Consider the following 27,261-nt stretch of genomic DNA (forward strand, 5'->3'; position numbering starts at 1 on the left):
GTATGGATTTTCCATATTTTTGTCTCTACTTCTTGACTAGTAAACGAATCATACTTCTTTTATAATGCATAAAACTGATTCCATTTTAGCACATGTTTATGCAAATATATTTTCTCAAAATTTGCATAGGCAATCAACAAGCAAACATTAAACATTTTTTAAAACTTGCCTTTGAAGTGGTATAAATTCCTGCATCGCAACATTATTTTGTACTTTTGACAGAGGAGGTATATCCATTTTTATATAATAACTCATTACAGTTTAATTGACATCAAAGGATTTGCTGAATTATTTGACCCAAAAATAGCCCAATAGTATGACAGATTGTTTGGCATATATCCATTTTTAGTGATTTATCCTATATCACTAACAGTGTAACTTGTTATTTTTTGTAAAATATTTTTCAATATAATAAAATTTTAAATGAGTTATAGTTACTACATTTGTATTTTATAATCATTCAAAATATTATGTCATTTTCTTTTTAAAAAAGTATCTAACCTTTTAATACAATTTGAAACATCTGTTGGTAAAATTTACATATCTTTTCACAAACAACATTGTTATAGTAACAGATACTAAATAAAAATATGTGCATCTCAAAAGATTTTTATTACATTCATAAAAATGTAGTAAACCACAAAATATAATGCAATATTTATAATATGAACTATTAAAAACAGCATATTCAATATTGTTTAAAAAATCTGGTAGTGAAGTATTATTATTATTATTAAAAAATATATATATATCATCTGAATTATCACAATTTACTGTTTTTTTATTTGTGAATTTTAATATTTACGATTGATTTAATTAATGATTGTACTTTCATATCTTTCAAATTTCTTAAAACACTCAAAGCATTAAAAGTCTCAGTAGATAATTTTCTACCTTCAAAAAATGTGATCAGAATATCCATTGTCATTTAACTTCATAGCTTGATGACACTGATTTTGATTTTCTGGTTTTACATTCATTCATCTCATCTTCACTGTCATCATTTTTATTGTTAAGTACAGTTTCTATGATGCAAGTTTCGGTAAGAAGCTCACAAGTTAATAAATAGTCATCCACCAGTGGCCAGATGGTCTTTGTACCCTGAACACTGGGAGTTAGGTCGTGGGTTTGCGCCGCGCTCGGACGGGCTGGCCACGTGGAGTTTTCCGGGTTTTCTCAACGTCTGTAACGCCTAAATAGGGGCCAGTTTTCTTTAAAAAGACCACCTGGAAGGCATCCCCTCTAGGCAGATCACCCAAGTGTTGCATTGCCATAAGTAAATAAACAAACAAATAATAAATAGTCATTGTTATGATTAAAGTCCTTGATTTTTTTTTTTTATTAAAAACGTTATTGCTGTTTAACTAGTTAGAAAGGGTCAAGTTTTATTCACTCAAGTCAAGTCATAAACTGTCAATGAGAGAAATATTTACTAAAGCAATTGAAATTGCAGAAAATGATATTCCATGCATCATTTAATAAATTTTATTACATCTACTATTGACAAATTTTCAATACCCCTTTTCTGTGTAGTGTATCAAATGTAATACTCCAAATCTTTTATAAAAGTTTTTCATGCTTTTAATTATGCCCGTTTTTTACTTCTACAGGCTGTAAAATTGAAATTACATTAGGGTTAAAAATACAGCTTGTATATTGGGCAGATGATGCATTTAGGAGGTAAGCAGGATAATTAGCAATTAACAATTCAGAATAATAGAAAAATTTTATTAACTCTGTTCCAGTCACTAATATAGAATCAAAAAAAAGTCTGTCATCCCCAATTTTTAATTATCAGTATAATCAACAGGTAGCTTTATATTTTTTGAAGCACTTAGAATGTAGAGATTTTCCTGTCATAAAAATTTCCTTTTATTAGTATCTGTCATGTTTTCAAACACAAAGACTGTGAATTGTCTTTTTGATTTTTTTCATCGATACGTCTTTTTCCTTCAAATTTGTAAGTAGCATCAGCAAATTATAAAAAAAAAGACTTATTTTATCTCTGTTTTAGATGTTCTTGTCATTAAACTTTTTTTGATGTTCTGTTTAAAAGCACTTGATCCATTCACTTTGTTTTTAAATTAATAGATTGGGATTATCCACTTATTTTCCCATATACAATATTGTATTTATTTTAATTTAAAATGGTCGACCTATCCATTGTTGCAAACAAAATCTTGATACTTGAATTCCTTCACAAACTTTTCTGCTTGTGCTTTTGACCTATCAGTTAGGTTATACTGTTTGGATTTATTATTACAGGCAATGAAATGAGCTCAAAGAATTTCGTGATAGTACAGAACAACCTATGGCGCACATATCAAATGTGGCATGTGGAACAATTTTAAGTGGCACTCTGATTGAATAGAAATGTACTAAAAATTATATTTTAATTATTAATTACACATTTAAAAAAAAACTATGGTTCAGTGTAGGCTGTGGTACATTAAAAAAGAATCTCTTGCTTGTATATCTATTCCAGCACATATATTTACACTCCATGTTGCCATATACGTGTTGTGCGTTCCTCACATGTAAGAAAAAAATCATATGTTTAGTGCTGCCATAGTATGTTACTATTTAGTGATACTGCTGTAAAATGTCTCAAAAAAAGAGACAAAACTTGATGTTTGCTCTTTTCAAAACCCTTGGACAAATGAATATGGATTTGTTCAATAAAATGATCATGCTGTGTGCACATTATGTTTTGAAAGTGTTGTCTCATGCATCATGTGCACAAAGACATTATCAAACTAAACATCAGTCCACATTTAAAAATGCTGATGAGAAAATGAAGGTATAAGAGGGGTTATTTCTGGCTTTAGGAAACAAAGTACTTTTTTTTTAGTCAAATAATTAGAACCAAAATTAAAGCCACTGAATGTAGTTGTGCAATCGCTCATTGTGTTGCTTCAAAACAAAAAGCTTTCATAGATGAGAACTCATCAAAGAAATGTTTTTGAAAAGTGCTGAAATTTTATTCTGTGATTTACCAAATAAACAAACAATACTGTCTGAAATTTGAGAAACACGGGCTTCTGAGAGATCAGTTGAGAGATGAATAACAGATATGGCTGAAAATGTAACAACAAAACAGAGAACTGTATTACAGCAAGCTGCTGTATTTAGTGTCGCTGTTGACGAGCGCACAGACATAAATGATGTGGTGTGTCCAGCAATAGTTACACAATATTAATATAACAATAATGTTTATGAAGAATTATATTGTTTACTTCTTCTTTCTGGCACAACTAAAGGAAAAGATATTATCATTACATTTTTAAATTACTTTGAAAATAACACAAAATATTTTATTTATGCTAATTTTGTTACTACTGATGCCATCCGTGCAATCGTTGGAAAGGGGTTTTGTTAAGCTATACACCAACCAAAGCCAAATATAATCTGGTGAGAAATAGCTATAATACTAATAATTTAATAGACAATTTGGCATGAGAGGTAGACGTTGGGTGCCATCTCTTAATAAATTTAATAATTACAGTTAATTAAATAATTTTAAATAATAATTTAGAATTAACTGGGGTTTTGTTAACTCAAAAATAATATTGGACGTCAAATATTAAGTTTCCACTGCATAATACACCAAGAAAGTTTAGTTGTGAAAATTTTATTCCAGTGCTTGAATTTGGACACCATCATTCAGATAATTATTTTCATAGTTTCTTGTTCTTCATTGACACACAGACAACTTAAAAGTTAATATAAAGACATGTTGTACAGCAGTGTTGTGAATAATTTTGTATCATGTCTGGAAGAAATTAAATATTTCTTAATAATAAAAAAGAACAATTTTTAGAATTGAATGATGAAGACTGCAAATTGATTTTTCTGACTGATATAACTCAACACCTGAATGACTTAAACTTTGTTTGTCTCTTTCCTTGCAAATATGTATTAGAACTTTTTGAATATTGGAAAGGATTTGAATCAAACTTAAATATATTTTGTTGTGATATTACTATTAGTGCCTACAAATACTTCCCAAATGTAAAGACCCATATGTTAAGATTAATCATATTCGTTGTTGTAAAACTGCGCTCGAGTTAGGCACCATCTGTTGACTTTAATTCTGTTCGTGTCCGACCAATGAAAGATCGCTTTAGATCGAGTCTGTAACTAGAAAGATAATTTCATCAGTAGTATGTATAAAAGGTAAATTGCTTACGAATTGAGTCTTTGTTCATTGTCTGATAAATGTATACCTTATTTTTGTCAATTATTCACAGTTGCAGGTGCCTTTTGTGTAGAATTCGAGTAGAGTGTATATAATCTAATAAATGTTCTCATCAACTACGTTTCGCACCTTGATTCATTCACGGCATTAAGAAATCACCACACCATACAAATAGATTTACCATTAACAAAAACAAATTTCACAAGTATGCTGAAGTACTCAAAGAAAAAATTTCTAATTAATGTGAAGACTTCAAACTCACTCATCTATACTTTCTTTCCTCATCAAACCTGATTTAAATGATGTAAAGTTGACCCCATTTGAATTATCTGTTTTTGAGAGGATGGACATTGATAATTTTGAAAAGGAACTTATTAAATTAATATCATTTAGAATTTGGAAAACAAAATCTGTAGAATTGCAGAAAATGCTTGAAGGAAACTGTCTGAAAAGGTTTGTTGTCATTCTCAATTGTTGAATATCTTATCTGAAAGATTTAATTACTTAAAGCAAATTGCATGTGCTCTGCTTTTGGTGTTTGGCTCAACTTATCTATGAGAACAAATTTTCTCATATATAAAAAATATTTTGAGAACACAAAGAAGCTGTCTACCACCTAGACCAGTGGTGGCAAACCTATGATCTGCGGGTCAGACACTGACCCATGCAGTCTTTTCAAATAACCCACGCATTGATTTTTATAAACTTATTTTTTATATCATAAATGAGAAAACAGACAATCAAAAATATTAAAAAAATAAAGTATTGTATATATATCTAATGTTGAATTTATTAAAAAAAAAAAGTCTAAAGGCCTGATGCAGGCATCGGGGCATGCGCAACAAAAAAGTAGTTTTTAACCATCCTCCCCTCTTCTTTCCAAATGACACCACTTAGTGACTCACGAGCTAGTACTAAAAAGTTAGTGAATATAATTTCACCTACTTCTCAAAAAGGTTCACCATCACTGACCTAGACATTCAGAATCCTGCATAAAGCTAAAAGTGGCCAATTTACACATCTGATATTGAGCAATTGAGCAAAAAGGTACAGGTACAAGTTCTCATTAATTGACCAGAAGCTCTGATTAATAATAAAGAATAATTAATCTTATTAGAATTCTTGATATTTTCTTCTTAGTCAAACTGTGTATTTTGTATTGGAAAAAACTTGTTAAAAATTTGTAATACAATTTTTCATAAATGTGATGAAAATTAAAATTTGACAATACATTCTTTTCACATATGATAATCATTCTATGTATTGTAAAATATTGAATGACCAATAATATAAGATCCAGATATAATAAGTTTTAAAAATATGTAATATATAATTTTGAAGTCCATTATAACCAAACTAATTTTAATTCCACCAATTTTGTAATATTTAGTATCATATCATCCAGAATAACACTATAACTTAGATTTGGCACAATACTGCTGAAAGGTTTGACTCCTGGTGTACTGTACAGTACATCAATGTATAGTCTTATTAATGTTCTGACTACAGTAATGTAATGCATGGTATTGCAAAAACTTCTGGATATTGAAAACCACTTGTTAATTATGATTTTGTTATAAGTATAATTAATCATTAATTTTCTGTTGTCAAGAAATTTTAAATTACTCCACAATTTAAAAAAAAAATTCTTCAAATTATGTGAACTCAGAGTTGGCAGGGTCCAAGGCAGATTAGATTTACTGAATTTTATGATTATTTATTTACTATTTTAACTATCTGTTTTTTAAAGATGTTTACTAATATTTATTTACTTTGTATTATTTTATATTTAACATTTTTTTATTAATTATTATTAAATTTTAAAAATATTTAAAATTATTCAATCTATAAAATATAGTTATTATTATTTATAAAGAATTATAAATTAGGACTTATTAGGGGTTCTGCCCCTAATAAGTCCTAATTTACAATTATGTGAAGTCATTTATTAATAAGTGACCACATTTCACATAATTTGATGAAATTTTATGGTCATGTTATAATGCAGGAGTTAAAAATTTGGTGGTTTGTTTTATAAGGTCTGCCTTATACAGTAGAATCTTGTTCTGATGGAGTGCAGAACAGTGGATTTCTCGGAATAATGGATTTTTTTCCAGGTTCTACCAAATCAATGTAATTTTATCTCTTTAGTGGATCTATAACTCTGAATAAAAATTTTTTTTCTAACTCCATCTATTGTAAACTTTGTTTTATTTCGACATTTAGTTAATATTTGGGTGTTTTTGGAAATTCATAGAATTCAATGATGCATTTATTGAAGCCATGACACATTATGCAATTTTTGTGGGAGACAGAAAAACCTGTCTTCTGGGCACTGAGAGAGCATTCTTTGAGGAGTCAAACCATTTTGATTTCGGGACATAAAAAGTCTCCCTGTCACTTGCTGCAGTCAGTGAGTCCATGTAGATTTAACATATGAGTACAGCTCTTGTTTACAACACAAAAATAAAAATGGAGGATAGTCGCTGGTCGACGATTGACAGGACAAGATGTTTAATCTAATTATTTCAATCATAAGAACCAATTTACTGTATAACCACACTATTAAAGAATATCACAACAAGGTACTCAAAGATACATGCTTTTGAGTCATTAGTGAAAATTTACGATTACCAGATAGAAATGTCGATTACATGATTCCAGCAACTTGTTTTCTTGTGTGTGTGAACATCGGCAAATGTCAACATGTTTGTTACTCTGAAACATGTCTTTCGGGTGAGAAATTGCCTAGTGTATCAAAGCCTTTACAATGTTACTTGTTGGGATATGCACAGTACAATTGAAGAATTGTACAAAGAGAGTCAGTTGGCTGATATGATTGAGAAGGAACCACCTAGTGAACATTCTGACACCGGTCCAAGTGTAGTACTGAAATTTAGCAAGGCCATCGAGTATTTCCAAGTCATGAAGACTTTTGTGATGAGTTTTAGCATAAACAACAGGCTATACATGACATTGCTAATATCAAGCAGTTGTAAAATTTCATTTACCGATTGCTCTGTCCTGTCGGAAACTTTGTTTTATGCCTGAGGAAAAAAACACCAGTTTGAAAATGTTTGTGGTGAACTTTTTCTTTTGTTTTTTTTTTTTTCTGGTCACACTGGATATAGGTTCTCAGAGTATGTTATCAAGCAGTTGGATTTAATAGGCAGACAAGTGATATCAAAACTGAAATGGACAAGTTTTTTAACAAATTGTGAAGTTGTGAAATGCTAATGAGCATACATAATTTGCTTATTTTTGTGCTTCAGTATATGCAGTTTGTCAGCTTTGTCATACACACATACTGCATAATATATGATCTTTGTAACATACGTGTTTCTATAGAATAAAGGACAGATTTTGAGAGACTGAATAATTTTAAGTACAAGCATTTCTTACATGTCCCTACATGTAAAAACTGCTTGTACTTATAAGAAATTATTCAGTCTCTCAAGATCTCTGTTATAGATTAAAAAACATGAAAATTTTTTTTGAATAATGGATAATTTCCTGGTGTGCAGGATAATTGTTGTTTGTGATATAATTGATTCTTGGAACAGTGGATGATCTTTGGTGGCTCAAGCAATCCCTTAAAATGAGATTCTATTGTATTATATTGAATTTGTTTTACTGTAATAGATACGATAAGAAAGAAGTAATAGTTAATAGACTTTACTTCTTTACTACAATTTTAGAGTAAAGCCAAATAATCTTGCAAATTATTGGACTATGATTAAGCTAAGTTAATAATTATACAGTAGAGAATCGAAAATCGGCACCCTGGTAATCGGAATCGCCCGATAATCGGCACGATTTTCAGTCAGACTGTGTCGTGCTGAATCAAACGTTTTTGATACTAAATTTACTTCTAAAGTATAATTTTCATGTTTTTATATTTTTCAATATATTTATTTTGTTTGTACAAAATAAAGAAATAATTTTTAACGATACGATAGCCTCGATTATTATTATAAAAATTTTCGTTAGGCTTAAAATCGACGAAAATTCAACGCGAAGCGACACGCAACGAAGAAAAATTTGAACATCGGACAGGTTAATATATTTTTTCGTACATAGACCGTAATCGGAACAAATCCCTAATCTGAACAACCCCAGTCCCCAATTGATGCCGATTTTCGACTCTCTACTGTATATTAAAAACACTAAACCTATATACCAGCAATTTTTTTAAAACAATTGCAAATGTTCTCACCCGTGTTGAATGGGCATCATCAGGCAAACTAATTGCCAAATGCTGAAAACAAACAGGATTGTCAAACGTGTGTAGAGACATAAGACGAGAGAAATGGGGAGTGGGAGGATAGTAAGATTTATATTTTGAAGAAAGACTTCCACTCTGTGGGGAAGGAGTCAACATCATGAAAATTAATAGTGGTATTTTTGCGGGTGACCTTATATATTTCCACCTGCTCAAGATCCAGATCATAGAACCAAGATTCCAAGCTCATAGATCCAGCTGTCACTTAGAATACATAGTTGCTACAACATGCCCTTTAAACACCCGCCTTAAAGAACATCAGACATCCATCACAAAAGGATTAGCTAATACGGCAGTGGCTATCTATGCCTCTGACCCAGACAATGTGAAATTCTGTGAAGCAAGCCTATTATATGACTTCCAGGCAACGCCTTCTTAATTATCCTGAGCACTTCTTTGGCACAAGAACTCCACCTGAGTCACGTGGTAGTTAAATTTCCAGTGACTCCCAGATTATTTGCTTTTACAAAGATGCACAAACTAGGAAAGAGCTTGAGACCAGTGGTGGACAAATGTTGCTCGCTGACCATCCACTTTGAGCAATTTTTATGAAAATTTGTCACTTAGCACCTACCTGCATATGAACACAGCATTTCACAACCATTAGCCCTGATTGAGAAGCTAAGAAGTCTTGATTTGTATGATAAGGTGTACTGGCCATCTTGGATTTTCGGGGTTTATACCCATCCATCAAATTGGAACACTGTTTTTGTCATCTTATCTATGGAAATTCCACCATGCATCTAAACTACACAATCAAGTCTTGGAGCTAGTGCATCTAGCAAATTATTTGTCATTCTTCTCATTTAACAATCTTTGACTGTATTATAAGACGTTTCTCACTATTAATTTATATTAAATTAGGTTTTCAATATATACAGTTAACCATAAAAGTAGAAAGCCATCTAATGCACCAATAAATTTCACATGTATTTCTAAATGTGTTTGATATTGGAAAAGTTAAAATTTATGGTAGAAACATTGATATACACAAAATTAGTGACATTTTGAAGCAAAATATTGTGAAAAATGAACAGTAATGTAGATAGATAAGAAAAGAGATGTATATAATCTGTTCACTCACCAACTGTTGTCATGAATTATGAGAAAAATTGCAAACACATGTTTTTGGTATGTAAATGAACACATGTACCTTTTGTTTTAGATTTTTCAGTGTGCTTATGTGAGTTTTAGAAAAATAACATGCATTATGATGCAAAATATCAAAAAATGAAATTTGAGAGATTATTATTTCTTATGTGAAAAAATACAGGGTGGGGCAGAAAGGATGGACATTTAAAAAAAAAATTACATCTAATTGTTATTACAAAAGATATTTGTTGTGCTGATTCAAAATATCGTGGCATTTCATTGATTTGTATATAATATGATTATTTATGAACACGAACCAACCAGCAAAAGGTGACAATTTGTCGTAGCACTGCACTTTCCTTAAATCTATGTTTGTTTTATAATACACATCTCAAAGTCCAATGAGTTAACCCTTAGCCTGCCATTTGCCATGCCTCCTTGTTTATGTTTATTTTGTAAAATGGCCAAGGGCAAAATAGATGAATCAGGCAATATTACTTTAAAAATTCACCAAAAATTAAATTATCATTATATTTATATGAAAAAAATCAGGTACATGTAGTAATATCCTTAGTTTCAAATACGATATTTTTCAATACATTTTATTAGAAAAATTTATAAGAAAAAAAATTATATATATCATAACTGACATTTAAACTTGAAAATTTGTTACTTTTTGTCAAAATCAACATTGTCCAGTTACTTCATTGTTATTGACACTGAGCCAGAACGATGTAGAATATTGTTTTGTACAATTCGATATAACACTTATGCAAATACATTTACTTGTGAAATTATCGCACATTATATCAAACATTTGTTTGAAATCAAAACTTCATTATATTGGTTGATAGCAGAATAAACTAATATACTTTATTCATGTCATATCGAACGAGATTATATACTCTTGTAATAAACATATGATTACCAGTAGCAATAGATGTAACATTTTCTGATATTTTTGATTAAAATATAAATTAAGAATTAAAAAAATATATAAAATATCAGAACTGAAGGTCACAACTTAAATATTTATAACACGTTGACGTATTATAACTGAATAAACTTACTATAGCACGAATGAACTTATTATAGTAATATTATTGCATGAATATGCTATAAATGAAATAAAAAATTATCATAAAATGAAAAATTAAGAAAAAAAACTGATAATTAAAATTTTTTAAGTCAACAAAACACCACTTGGACAAAAATATGTGAAACAGACGATAAACAAGACGATGTCGTCAAGCGCTGACGTCTGTTGTCGATAAATTTTATAAAAATCGATTGTTAACAGGGTAACGATCAATCAGTACCCTGGCTTTTTTGCTTAACAATTAGGGTAACGATAGATTGGTACCCCAGCCACGAAAGGGTTAATATAATAATCGAGCAATTGCCTAAATGTTTGGGCTATAATATGGCTATAAATTTGGTAATAGAAGTAAGCGTTAGGTTCCATCTCTTATCTAAATTAATAATTATAATTTTAATAATTTAATAAATAATTTAGAACCTTCTGGAAGAAAATAACTGACCCGGGGTGGGGCTTGAACCCACAGCCTCCGCTTGTTGTGCGGTGCACTACCAATTGCGTCACCCAGATCCCAAGCCAGCCTTTGCTTCCAGAAGTATTTAAATTTCAATATAACCTTCCATGGTTACTAATGGCACTGGCTGGAGATGACCCTATGTCAACAGCCAAATGTTTGAGATGGTGCCTAATGCTTACCTTTAGTACCAAATTTATAGCCATATTATAGCCCGAATATTTAGGCAATCGTTGGATTATTATGTTTGTTTTTTGCAATTTTGGAAAAAATATATTATCATGGATGCCATAGGAAGTATAGACTTAGTTTGGCAAGAATTAACTGATAAATGCACGAACGAAGTGTGGAAGAAGTTATGGCTGAAGGTGTCCAAGAATTCTCAATGAGAAGAGCCCATCACTGTATCGTTAGGTTGACCAAATTGTCAACCTGATCGATACAGTAGGGATTACGAGATGTAGACGAACAGGATATTGAGAAGTTACAGCAGGTTTCTTGTGAGAGTCTTACCAATGATGACATTTAAGAACTGGCAGAACCAGGAATTTATGTAGAACTGGAAAATAGTGATTCTGAAAACAAAGAATCCAAAGAATTTCTCTACAGATTTCCTTAGTAAAAGTTTGGTAATGATAACCAAAATTGTTGATCAAATTGTAGCGAATGATCCAGATTTTGAAAGGAGTGCAAAAGTGAGATTGGGGTGTTTTGGATGCAGTCTCTTGTTACTGACATTTGCTTAAGGGAAGAAAAAAGTGACAAATAAAACTACACGACTTAATTGCAAAAAACAAGAATTTCAGGAGAGCCAGGACCTTCGTCACAAAAAATGAACTTTACATATCTGTGTGCATATGTTTGTGTTATTTAACATATTATTATGCAAATTAATATAAAAATAACTTAAAATTAAAATAAAATCTGTTTATTTTTGGTTGCGTGTTCCTCTATCCCTATTTACTCTGTTAAAATGACCTCGTTTAACACTGTTTCGTTTAGCACTTTGTCGTCTAGGAACACATCCCCACGTTAAGCGGGGTCTTACTGTATTTTTGCTTTTAACTACTGTAACTAATTTCAATGCATACATTTATTTACCTAATTTTTCATCACAAATTTCAATTTTTATACTCTCTCTGTAACAGTTTTGTTAGTTCACTAAGGTATTTTCTGAGGTTCATCTACTGACCCATTAACAATGAACTTGAAAATCCTTGACAGTGTAAATTTCTATTTGTTAGTGCTGTAATTTAAATTTTAAATGTTATTTATGATCTGTTATTAACAGCTAAATGATGTTTGATTTCCCACCCATTTAATATTTGGAAATTGAAAGTATTCTTTTGATTGGATCCTCCAGATTTCTGGGCATGTACTCGATTTGGCTACAAGACCACAGGGTCGATTGTTACTATGAATATATTGGTGCCACACACAGATTGCTACTTACAAGGATCAAGGAGCACCAGGAATCCATCATAAAAAATATCTGAATAATAAAGTACATATCACCTTTGCATTGGACACTGACATTTAAGTAGTTGTTGTCAGAACCATCTTACCTGCCAAACACTTCCTTCTCAGCTTAAATATTTGGAAGTAATGGAAATACATAGAGCTATACTTAAAAGAACTGCAGTCAACCAGAGACACTGCACCTTTCTCACATGCATGTAGAACCTTGTTTGAAGCTGGCACATGATAAATATTGTCTACTGTATTATTTACTATGTATAAATTGTTTACGTTATACAGATCAATTTTTGTATATATTTTTTTTTTCTTAATTCGTGTTATTGTTTATTTTATTGATATATATTTATTTACTTAGTAGTTCACATTTTCTGTATTTACTTTACCTTTATCAAACTCACTATGCATTTAATAATTTATTTTTTAACACCTGTGCTGTGTGACAAGTCACAATGTATATTTATCTAATTGCATTTGAATTTGATCTATTTTTAGAACCTGATGATGGCCTTTTGAGAAAGGTTGAAACGTCCATTGTTAAATTTTTGTTCTTTACTGGATTAAAGTGAAGTATGGAAATTTTAAAGTCACCATTAATTCTCTTTAAATATTTTTTCTTTTGTAATAAAAAAATCAGTAATTTTTTTTTCTATGGTTTGAAGGAAATAGTAAAAAATATTCAAACATCCTAATTATAAAAAAAATTACATGCAGAAATAATCTTGAAATTTTATAATTACAGTAGTTATATTACTAATTTATATGTGTGTTAATAACTGATGAATGTCTTTATTGAAATAGCTATTCAGAATTTCAAATGAATTTTGAAAACAAAATTTTAAAATATGCTTTTAAAATGTTTAATCTGGAAAGTAGAATTTATATAAATTATTTTTGTTTGATGGAAGAAATTCTATAATTTCTTTATCTTATTTACTGCTATTTTTCTTTTTTAAGTTACTGACGTTATTACATAAAACAGAGTTTTAAGAGTAAAATATTGACTAAAGCAAATACAACATTGACAAGCATTGAAAAGTAAATTTACTTTCTATTTTTTAGATATTTTTCACCATCTAAAAATATATATAAAATATTTCTCTGTCGTTCTTGGTTTATTACTTTTCTAACAAATTAATTTTTCTCAGAGAATTTATCATCTTTTGATGTTATGTTGTAAGGATATATACTTATATTTTTCTTTAAAAAATAAAAGTTCATATTCTTATAAGATAACATCCTCCTAAATACAACTAATTCTTTAAAGAAAAAAAATTCTCTAAAATTAGAATAATCAATTCTAGAGACAAATTATAACTAATTTATATAGCTGATGCAACATGAATTTTATATGAAATTTTACAGAATTCCTTCTGTATGTGTTGTTATATCCTTCTTGTAAAGCACCTCTTGTGTTTTTAATACTACCAAAGCCAAAATGAAATGAAAATAAGCTTTTACATTACTCTCCTTTAATTTCTAATAAAATACAATTGTTAGAGTTATATCAGTTTTTATTTTAGTGATGTCAAACTGACTATTGAATAACAAATGGAACAGGTGCAGCAGCATTATAAATGTCAAATAAACAAATAAAAAGTAACACCTACTGCACCATTTTAAACAAACTAATGAAAAGTTTGATTTAACTATTTGAAGAATTTTAATTTGAAGTTGGGAATTTAAATAACAACAAACAATCGACGTCACAATGCCGGGCTGCAATTTTTATTCATATTTTAAATTTATTTCATTTAAAAAATATGCTCTCCACCTCAAATTAGTACAGGTAGCCCCCTGTTTACACCAATTCACAATAACGCCACCGTGTAATTGCCATTTCGCTGTGTAATTCCCCGATTTTTCCCTATGCTAGACTGATTTTCGTTTCAGTGTTGACGTATTTAGTGAGTTGCATAAAATCAATTATTAGCAAGGGGAAAAAAAAACAAATAGAAATTTCTATATTCTGGATAGTAATATTGGTCAATAATAATAATAATAAGGATTCATGATTGCCATACAGGATCAGGTCATAAGAAGGATTCATGATTGCCATACAGGATCAGGTCATAAATACTAAAAACTACAGAAAACACATACTCAAAGATGCAACACTCACAAATGACACATGCAGAAAATGTCACATCATGCCAGAAACTATACAACACATCACCTCTGGTTGCAAGCTCTTGGCACAGACAGATTATTTACACAGACATAATCAAGTAGCAAATATAATACACCAAGAGCTTGCAAGGAAACACAAATTAGTAGACATCCAAGAACCATATTACAAATACATTCCACAGACAGTATTGGAAAACAACACGCACAAAATGTACTACGACAGAGCCATAATCACAGATAAAACAATTTACCAGAACAGACCAGACATCACACTCATTGACAAACACAATAAAATCACATACATTATAGACATATCCATTCCAAACACTCACAATATACAAAACGCATGCACTGAAAAAATTAGCAAGTACACAGAACTCGCCCAGGAAATAAGGCATCTGTGGAGGATGGATAGGGTGCTTATTGTACCTGTTGTTCTCTCCTCTACAGGTGTCATACCACACACACTACACAAAAGCCTGGGCACATTAGAATTGAATAGAAACACATATATCACTCTACAGAAGGCCACTATATTGAATACATGTCATATTGTGAGAAAATTCCTGAATACAGACACACACACTGATACACTTCTTTAATTTCTGTTTTGGTTACTATGCCTTGACTTTGGTCCGGCATAGTACTTAGCCACCGGTGTTAACCGAGTATATCTAGCTTAACCCAACATAATAATAATAATAATAATTTTCTCTAATTTAGAAAAATTAAATATTTTTTAATTCCTCAAAAATTCCTATTGCTAGATTCACAATTTCAGCCATGTAACAAAATCAATAAAAAAATCATCAATTTAAATCTATTTAGAAAATATCTTACAAATTTCATTTTTAACAAAGTAATAATTAAATTCTATCACGTTGAAAAAATATAACAGCTTTCACTATTTTTGTGACAAATATGAATGAAATGGAGTATGATATAATAATTTACTTTTATTTTGATATTCTTTGTAATAATTAGTTTGGTTATTGAAATATCGTATCTGCAGATCCCTTAGTTCTAGGAAGTGATTCTTCACTTCTGGTTCCACATCTCGAAGAACGAAGGACAAATACTCTTCAATATTACTTGCTTCTGTCTTCTCGACCAATGCTTCCGCAGAACGGGATTGGGTTCGATCGATAGTTTGATTGTAACTGTCAGATTATCATCGACGGATAAGAAATTAGGCTTGGGCATTTTCTTGGTCCTCGTTTGATACTAATAAAGCCACCCATTGCCGTATGCCGTCGGGATATATAACAGCTTTATTAATAATAAATGACCAAACAATTTGATCCTAGAGGGAGGTGTTAGGCACCATCTTGTAATAAATTTAATAATTATGGTTTTAATTAAATAATTTCATTTGATACTCTTTTGTCGGTACGGAATTACTAAAATTAAAATCTGGTTACAATCAAATTATCGATCAAACCTAATCCCATGCTGCAGAAGCATCAGTTGAGAAAATAGAAGCAAGTAATATTGAAAAGTACTTGTCTTTTGTTCTTCGAAATGCGGAACCGAATGTGAAGAATCACATCCTAGAACTAAAAGATCTGCAGATACAAAATTTTGATAACCAAATTAATTATTACAAAGAACTTCAAGAACTGAAAATGAAGTATGCAGATATACAAAAACTATTATTCAAAACTAGATTTCTGTTTTGATATTGTTTAATTTCGATGGAAATAGTAAAATGCCACTAACAATTATATTCTAGTTAAATAGTCTATAGATAAAAATAACCTTATATTTGGTTAGTTCTATATGAAAGATAATTTATCAAGTATTTATAGTTTATAAAAACTCAGAGGAACTATATTAGCATTAAATATTAATGACAGAAATCAATTGCTTAAATTCTAAATATATAAATACAATATACTTTATTCCCAGCATAAATTTTAATGTTAACTAATACTTTTAGTCTCATTTAGATCCATTTTCAGGTATTCAAATGATATCAGAACAGTTTTTCAGACCCACGTTATCCTTGACGGATGTCCACGAATGTATTTTCATAGTAACATTTTTTAAATTACATATATATTAAACCCAACATAATAATAAACAATACCACTAGATTTAACACATCTATACAAGCAGATGTAAGCAGTAGACAGGAGCTGCAGTTGGAGTACCACTCCAAATCAATTTTTTCTTCTAAAATATTTTAAAATTTATTTATTTCTAATTATTAAATTTAACTAAAGATGACAACTTAACCACTTATCTTTAATCTAAATTATATAATATCTTTATATAGCTTGATTAAAAATCCAACAATATTGTTTGTGTAGTAATAAACTACATCAAAGGAATAAAATTTAGTAGCATTAATGAAATTTTCTTCAAAATCTTTCTCTAACATAAATCTATAGACAATATAATTCATGCAATGATAAGTTTAAAAGAATAATTTATGCATAACAAAGATATCTGGATGCCAAAATACAGAATCAGATAGCATTGAATCTGTTTACTAAATGGTCAAAGAGAATTAGAAGTTAATCTGCAGGATTCATTCATAACTGGTGAACATTTACAAATTAAGTTTACAATTCAGCTGACCAATTTCAGATTTGCAGAATATTGCTAAAGTAATGTGAAACAAAAATTATGAGTTGTATATAATTTTCTTTTCAAATTAGTATTTACTTATAAATTCCATATAAAAGTTTATAAAGCATTAAGACCTTTGATTGAAATTTATCCTATTTCAAAATATACAATCATTTTTGGACATGTTAAATTTATTAATTTTGAAAGTGATAAAAACTTAGTTTATTTTTTGATTTTAGAATAAGGCTAACCGCTTATTTAAGAAACCGGAAAATATTTAAATCTTTTATATCTTGAAATATTCCAAATGTCATTATTTTAGCTATATTCAGTTTACAATACATAAAAATAGTTGATTCAAGAATTTTAAATAAATTTTTGCTCCAATTGTTCATGCAAACGAAAAATGTATTTTTATATGTAATTAAATTAACAGGCTTTTCAAATTCAGGAGTCATCACTCTTAACTCCGCATCCCAACAGGAGTTTCTCAACATATCATTCTGAAACAAATAAATAGGAAATTTTTTGTGTTTTTGTAATAATTTGAAGAATCAGCCTGTGAAATTTTTGTATATATATATATATATATATATATTAGGCTCAAAGACAGAAATTGCTCATTGAGTGAAAAAAACGACCACAATGTGGTGTTGTGGTTGTTTCAAAACTGCCACAAAGCGAAATTCGTGTTGTGGCTTTCGTGATATTTGACCACAACGCATTGTGGTGATTAAGAAAAGCCATAACGCGTTCTGAACGTTAGCTGATGCAACCACAATACGAAGGATATGTTGTGTTGACGGGCACATTGGAAACACTTGCGGAGTTTGTATTGTGTTCATTCTTGACCAGTGCTGCCGTTTCTAGGGTAATTACCCTTTCCTAGAGTAATTTCAACCTCTCAGAGTAATGTTTTGGGTAGTCTTATATTTAGGGTAAATCTAGGGTAAAAACTACTCTGTTCTGATGCTATTACTCATCACACACACAAGGTTTCGCTGGGAAAAGTTTTAGCTTAAAACTATTATATGTTTTCCTATAACTGGAGGGTTTTAGGATTGGACAACAGAATCTAAAGAAATAATGCAGATTGATGCTAGGTACCTGTACATGGATGTACACTGTACAGTGATACCTTGTTTTCGTTGATAATCCATCCGAAAACAATCGGCGAAATCTGAAACCGACGATAACTGAGGTATTACTGTAGATTACACCCAAATAGGATTTCGCTTATCTCAACCTCCATGCATTGAGCCGTTGGCACTCTCCATATCAGATGTAAATTAATACCTCTGATAAAGCCTAAAAATTTTAAGACGTTTTAGTTATTAAAATTTTTAAAAACAATGAATTAAGAATTGTTCTGATTATTATTTCACATTAATAGTATAGTATAGAATCGTTCGTCTTATTTATTTATTTTTATTTGAATATGAGCTTGAGCTTGGAGAGAGTTCTCAATTTAGGGTAATTTTTTACAGTTGAAATTGGTTCAAATGTTTTAGTTAGGGTGTCTGATGTTGATAGAGGATGTGCAGCTCCCAGAAATGTTTTAGCTGCTGTTATGAGCATTAATCCATCGGGTCTCTATCAGTTAGGAAACAAGGAAAGTCTTCTCGATAGACTTTACACTTTCCGAGAGTAACTTTATTAACATTCAGGACGTACCCTCAACTTCACTAACACTTTGCTCAACATCCACATTAACATCTGGAAGTAAGCAACGGTTTATAATGTGTCACTGTAAAAGATACTGTATTGATGAAAAATGAAAATGTAGCTCAAAGAACATAAAATGCAACTCAAAATGTCACAGTAGTAGTTCTTGTAAAAATAAATAACTCTGAAACATTCTTGATTCTCATAAAATAGACTGATTTATTAATAAAAGTTCCTGACAAAGTAATTACTTTTAGTAAATTAGTTAGAAAACTTTGGCATATTGAGCACCGCAACAGATTTCACAAATGATTACATGTTGTTGAAAAGTAACCAAGTTACATTTCTGTATGTGGCGAATAATTTTGTTACTTACTTATATAAGATGATTGAAGATAAATAAATCATAATGAAAAAGAAAGTTTTATTTTCTTACCATCACCTTGTTATTAGTTAACATCCAGAATGTGTGGTGGCTTTTAACCGTAATAAATCTGTCGCACAGTGGTTTTTAACTTTAGCAGCTGATTTTTATTTCATCGTGTATAGTATATCAAGCAGCTGCAAGTAGTTAGACCTTTAGCACTTTTTAGCGAAGCCAAAGAAAAAAATGTGTATTTTTCTCCATACATTCTATTTCTTTGAAATGTTTTTAAGTATGAAAATTAAATTTCTAGGAAATCTTGTAGAACTAATGTTGTTCGGCAATAAAAATTACTAAATCCGGAACCTGTTACCAGTGTAATTTTCGTGAAAAAATCTTTTCACAAACGTTTTCAAACTTTTGAGATAGTTCTTCTTCAGGCAAAGAAATTCCATTGGAATGCTTCAAAAAAATGGAACATGGATATTTAAACATAAACCAAATATTCGCATAGCGGAACTTGTTGAGATTCATTTTTGAATTCAGCATTAAAAAAAAGCATATAAGGATAACACAAAAAATGTCAGTTTTTCCACTGCAGACCTGTGTTATGTTAAATTTCAAATTTATTTGTTGATTTGTTTCACAAATTTTGTTTGTAACAATTAATAGAATGTATGTGTTTTTCCAAATAAATTGACCCAGTTCTTGACTAATTTGTTATTAGTTGTATTAAACTCATTTATAGCATATTTAATCTGAATTTTCAGAATGCTAATTCAAAAGTAAGATTGTTTTTATTATTTAAATATTTTTTAAATATGACATAAAGTAAACTTAAGAAATCACTAAATTTTCCACATTAAGTGAATTTAGGCATTCAGAAATGACTGCTTGGCACTGTTCTGCTTCTGTTTACATATATAAAACAAAACCTTTACCATCCAGTAAATAATTTTAATGTAAAAATTCATTTTTGATCTTACACAAGATCTACAACATTCTAAATTTGGAATGTGCAGAACCAATTTCAAATTTTTAAATAATTGGAACAAAAATACAAAGACGTGAAATATAAAATTGTATACATAAAGATTCAATGGCCTTTTAAGATGTATAAAATTAAAACAGATACAAATATGTGACATAAAAGTATTACAAAATAATAACAAATTTGTGTCAATATTGCCTGGTTTTTCATAAAAGCATTGTCAAGCATGAGAGATGCTTTTTCCATCCTTAAGGTTAATGCAATTGCCCATCAGGTCAGCTTTATATATTTCTAAGGCTTTTAGAGCCCTGATGTGGTTCGTTTGGAAGGATAATGCCATGCTAATCAAACAATCCTTAAATTAGTTGAGTCACTAACCTATTCTTCTTTATTAAATTCACTCGAGTCCGCATAAGTCGTCACAGGTATAACTAGACATCATCAGTTAAGTAAATCAGTTTTCTGTGGTCCTGGCCGACTTACGTAGGTATTAATGTTAAAAAACTCCGGTTTACTCAACACTGTTTAACTTGTCACCACTGGATAAATCGATATACTTTTGCTGTCCCACACTTGTTTAGACATCTGATAAGTTGACTCCCCTCCTGAAAAAAATGAGTTCACATCGCACAGTAAGCTGTGTGGTGTGAACTCATTTTTTTCAGGAGGAGAGTCGACTTACATAAAATGTTATACATATTAATAAGTATTTTTATATATAAAATAATAACAGATAAACAAAAAGAAAATATATAATCTATATCAATGTCACAGCAGAATCCGATTTTGCATTTACTCACATCATGCGTTATTTGTAGCAAGTGTTTCACATTTCAGTTAGAAAGGAGTGTTCAAAAGCTAACAACACTTATGCTGAAGGAAAAATACGAACTTGTGTCTGAATTTGAATGTAAGAAAACTTCACAAGCCAACTTTGCAAAACAAAACAAACCTTCCAAAAACAACATTGGTGAGAATCCTGAAGAAAAAAGAGGAAATTAATAAGCTTTTTCTTGGATTTTTGTCATGGATGTCTTGAAAACGCAAGAGAAAGTTGCCATACAAAGATGTCAAAAATGCTCTCATACATTGGCTAAAGCAAATTCGTTTGTCGAATCTTCCTGTTTTGGGACTGATACTGAAACAAAAGGCGATGGAAATCTCTGAGGTACTTAGAGTAGAAACCCAACTTTAGTGCCAGTGATGGATGGTCAGAGAGATACATTGCATGTACTATATAAAGCACTACAGGTACTCCTTACTTTACAACCGAGTTTTGTTCTCGTTTTTTAGCAGTTTGGAATGGTTTTTCCAAAATAGAATTTGTAAAGAACTTTAAAAATTGAAACATTGATGTTCTAAGTAGAAGATAACCTGAAGAATGCTTTTCAAGAAAGCCTAATAATGCTGGGAAAGTAAGTTGTGTTTTCTGTTTGCATATAATATATTTAATGGAACTTGTGTAAGATTTCAAAAAAAGTGATGTTTATGCAATTCTAATAATACATTATGTACAATAAAACTTCTGTTATCCATCACTCAAGTATCTGTCAGTTTTGTTTTTGCTGTCTTGCTACTGGAGTGCATCACATATCTGAAAAATTGTGCAATAGTATAAGTGAAATAAGATGTTTTTTGGATCAAAAAGTTGATAAATAAGTATAAAATATTCAAATAAACATATAGAAGTCTAACATTTTCAACATTACAAAATGTTACAAGGATGAATGATTTATAAATAAAACAAAAAAGCATGTGCAAGAACATGCAATAAATATAGTCACATTTTACTTATGAATATGCAAAAGTAACAACAACTTGTGCTTATTCGTCATTTTTTGTATTATTGCTGTTGTCCTTTACTCTAGTTTCTCATTGCATTTTCAGAAATCACAGTGAAATGTGAAGTACAGTAATCACAGATGAGTACAAAAGTTAAAAATACAAAGAAGTTGACAACAGATGCATAACCATAATTACCATAATGAAATTTAAATTATACTGTCAAAATGCATTCAATAGTCAAACAGTTGGATGCACTTTGCTATTTCTTGCCTAAAATTAATAACATATAAAAGCTAGGAATGCACTGATAGAAAAACAGATTACTAATTATTAGATACTGTCCATATACTATGTTATCATTAACCCAAGAGAAGGGGCTAAACACTGATGATAGTAGATGATGGGGATGGATCAGTTGCATGAAGATGATGTCATTACTACTACACATTATTTTTGTAACTATTGCACTTTTGGATGATTTATCAGAAGAACTAAAAAATCTTGGATTTGATATTAAAAGGAACATATTTGCACTCAATGCCACATTCTTCCTTTACATCTCTCTGCAAACTTATTTTGATTAAGTATTTTGTAGAACCACATTAATATAACTGAAAGAATTTGGTTTTTTCATGACAATAGGACTAACAAATGTGTTGGTCCTATTGTCCCACAGAAGTTTTTTACCCATTTCAGTATTGTTTCATGAGCAGGAATTGGATATTGCGGCTGTATCTTAAAATGTTTACGAAATTCATGTTGCACGCGCACAACAGATTCGCCGATGTGAAAATAGCATTCTATCACGAATGCATGATGTTGCTTCAACCAGTATGCCATGATACTACATAGTAACCTATATGAGATGAAAGTTGACAGTCTGCACTACTAATAGAAGGTGCCACCATTGCTGTATCTCGGTTTTAACATGAGTTATTCAACTTTGAAATTGTCAAAACATTGTGAAACACTCTGTATTAAAAAAGTATTAAAAATTTATGATGATAATTCAAATTTTGTGGGCCCTTGACACTGGGAGCCCAGGACTTAAGCCCTATTAATCTCTATATAGATCTGCCCCTGTGCACAATACATGTATGCTGACTGGGTACTGCAAGCTTTCGATACAATCTGGCTATGTTAAATGCTTCTAATGATGTCATCTGCATGCACTTGTTTGCAGCAGCAAACCTCCACACAAGCAAGCAATCGAGTTCCCACAAGCATCATCGCACCGACTTAAAACGGCTAGCCGCTAGCTGTCAATGTAAAAGCAAACACAAAAGAGTTTACACGCTAGAATAAATTTATTATTGGCATATTTGTTCTCACATTGACAGTCAAAACTTTCTCTTAAGCATGCAGCACATGCTAAGCAAACCCAGAGAATTCACCCGACTGGTAGTAATATGAAATTGATCATACTTTGAATTAATTGTATGTATTACATTAATAAAGGGGGTTGTGATGATTATGATGATGTAATATTGAGAGGAGGTGCTTTTATAATGATGCTTAATGACAGGGATGAAGGAAAAGATGAAAAATGACCCATTTTTGATGATGTAATATTTGGACAGCCTCTTGCTGATTATTTGCACTTGTGTTTTATAACACTTGTTTTACATTGAAAACTTATTGTATATATTTCCAACATAAGTATACAAAAAATTATTTATATGATATGTTGTATAAATCATTTTTGGAAACTTCCATAACCACTTTTTTGTTATCCATCACACTGTTTGACATTGTTGGATAATCAAAGTTTTGAGTAATAATTATTAAAACAAAATTGTAGATTCTAAAAATAAAATTATTTCTAGGTTAAAACAAGTAAATATACTCTTTACATCCAACTTCGAGAGACTTAATCAGGCAGACAAACGAAGTAACAAAGAAATACTAAACTTTTATTTTTAACAATTTCATTCTCGACAATTTCAAAACATCCAAATGCATTTCACCTTTGCAATCAGGCCTCATCAGTGGATACAATTAACTACCGGTTGCTGTTCTTAATTTTTATTTATAATTATTAAACAAAATAATCTTTCTTTCATCTTCTTTTCAAAGATACCATTCAGATAAATCACTTTAAAAATATTCAGTATGAATTTATTGTTTTAAAGTAAGATTTATCTTCGATTTTAAAATATTTTGAATAAATTTTATAATATGTAATGATTTATGGTCAAATCTACATCACTCAAGTTGTGCTTAAAAATTCATTAAAATTATATCTATTTTTACTGTAACTTTGATGATTGATTATTAACATTATTACACAAATTTTTCTGGTTTTTTATTATTATATTCTTTTAAGATATTAATCTCTTGAATATAATATATTTTTAATTTCTTTATTACATATAAATATTGTCATTGAATGAAAGTAAATTGTATAATTGTGTTTTAAAATTTAAAGTACTAAATAAAGAAAAATATTTTTTCTTAGCTATGCTAATTTTTGAACAAATTTATTTTATTTTATAATAGTAATAAAGTGTTAAGTATTTTAACTTGATTTTATGCATAATTTCCATAACCTTCAACAAAGAAATGAGTGTAATGCCTATCTAGTATCTAAAGTAGTGAATTGAGTGAGTCAAGCATATTATATGTGTAGGCTGAAGAATATTGAAAGTGTTATATACTCTGATAAATCAGAATATAGTGAAAAGAAAATCTCATTTTGAAGTAGAAAAAACTTTCAAGAATAGGATGGTGTAGAAAAGATTTTTTGCAGTTTCTATCTCTTGATGATCAATAGGGTGTTTCCCACACCAAATATTATCTATTCTACACCATCCTAAAACAAAAGAAGCAGTGGCACAGACTACTTGCCCAACTACACTTTCAAGAATATTGTTATTGGTTCAAAGATACTGTTGTGTAGTGTTGTTAAAATCAGAAATACTGTGAAAGATTTATTAAAATTTTTGAATTTTTTTCCATTTTAGTAAACATGTATTTTTGTTACTATATATTCAAAATTTTTGGTTTATATTAGTCTAAAAGTTCTGAACTTACTGCTTCACTTCATAGTATTTTGGAGTAAAATGCACTTCACATTCAGTATATCTTTCAGTTTCTGTTGACCATTTCATTTTTAAGGAAATCAAAATAATGATTGGAACAAGAGGATCAAGCTTAAGTAAGAGATGATGCAACATACTTCACTAAAATTTTATAACAATGTTTAAAACGTACAGATTCAACAAAGTATTGAAAAACATACAAAGATTTCATTCACATTCTTGTCTGGATAAATTTATTGAAATTGTTTTCATTGACTTTGGTATCACAATAAAGATTTTTAAGTTATTTTAACATTTTAATAATACATCTATCAGAATCATTATTCAACACTTTAGGGTACTGTAGACATGATCTTAGCAACTGGAAGAAATACTTTTAGCTTTTTTGTCCCGTGTGTCACTAACTAGCATTTTTACCTCAGATTAAGAATGAAAATCACATTCAAACTTCCTCATAAGGTAGATCATCTCTTCATAAAGGAATAAAATTTTGAGAAAACTGTGATTATCCATCACAGTTGCTCCTTCTAATGAAAGTTGTAATGTTTGTAAATACAATATACTCAATTGAAACTTACAATAGATCAAAAAAATTACTTTTCTAGTAAAATTGAATGAAAAAAGAAATATATTGAATTAACGTGTAGACATTTCTACATGCATTTTACACGATACATATAATTTTATTTATCTATTTTATATCATTTTTAATTATTAATCATAAATTTGGTTAATATTCAGTTTTAATTATTAAAAATATATTTTAAGAGTTAAAAAAATATTGGATATTTTTACTTATAGCATAAGTTTAGTGGAAGATATGAGAGTAGATGTGATGAATTATATAAACAAGATTAATAAATTTTAAAACTAATGATATGAATCCTTGGGCCTTCGGAGGCAAATGAGATCTGTCAAAATAAGAAAAAAAAACAACTTACAAGTAATGTTTTTATTTTGAAATTATTAATGAAAAATATTTTTAAAAAAATAATTGTTGATCAAAGTACCTAATTAAGTGGTGAAAGTTTTGAAAATCCTCAGAAATCTGTAGAATTCTTAAATTGTGTTAAGTTTGGTAATACTGAAGTTTCGGTATCAACTTTTTGTGTATTATATATGTTTTTAATTGATATACGTATATTTCTCTTTTTTACCAATGGTATTTATTGAATTGTATCATACCATATAATAGAATATATATGAAAAAGAATCTCTTACAAGAAATTATACAACGAAAACTTTAACTGTTTGGACACATTACGAGAATGAATGAAAAAAAAAATTAAGACTTTAGTCTACAGTATTATGGATGGATCCAACAAAAGAGGCAGACCATATAGGGAATGGATTGATGACGTGAAGAAGTAGTGTGGAGTGAATGTATGGGAATTGAGAAAATCGGCAATGGATCGAGAGAAATGGAAGAAAACAGTGGTAAAGGCATCGGACACCAACAGACAATGGCTCCAGGGTTGATGATGATGATGATGATACTATAGTTTCTGAAGTTAGGTTTTGAAGAATTTGAAAGATTTTAAAAAATATATTAAACATCCCGAAGCCCGATACATAGATACTAAACCAAATTATCACCTTAAATCTATTATTAATCATTAATAATAGTGGATTTATATCCCAATTGTTTAAGGCAATTGTTTGGTTGATTTTAAAAAAAGAAATTAGTTTAATTGATTCCTTGAAAAAAGTAATAATTTCAGACTATCATCATACAATATACTTAAATATTTTAATTGCAGTAACTAATTTTTACAAAAATTATTCTTTTGTGTAACCAAAAATATGATAAGTTTATCCTTTGCTGAACACTTAGTTCAGCAAAGGATGAGCTTATTGCTGTTAGAAACTATCTGATCTGGGCCTAGTCTTAACTAATTTTGGTAATACTGAAGTTTCGGTATCCAACATCAGTGGGAGACTTACATTGCATAATTGAACATCAAACTGGAAATGCCTAATAGACTAGCAGCCAATGTATTTACATGTGGTATGACTGAATGTGCCATGTAAATCCCCTAATACCAAAACTTCTGTATTATTGAAAGTAATTAAGACTAGACTCTTGGCTATGATAACCAGAGTTCTAGTT

General features: G+C 29.8%; 1 protein-coding gene across 3 annotated transcripts in view; it reads left to right on the top strand.

Annotated features, from left to right (window-relative positions):
- The window catches only part of LOC136979433 (RNA-binding protein squid-like), a 61,919-nt gene that overhangs the window by 13,780 nt on the left and 20,878 nt on the right, over positions 1-27,261 (top strand). The gene's annotated exons all lie outside the window — the stretch shown is intronic.

Source organism: Centruroides vittatus, unplaced genomic scaffold (assembly GCF_030686945.1).
Source record: "Centruroides vittatus isolate TY-2023 unplaced genomic scaffold, ASM3068694v2 contig_620, whole genome shotgun sequence".
NCBI lineage: Eukaryota > Metazoa > Arthropoda > Arachnida > Scorpiones > Buthidae > Centruroides > Centruroides vittatus.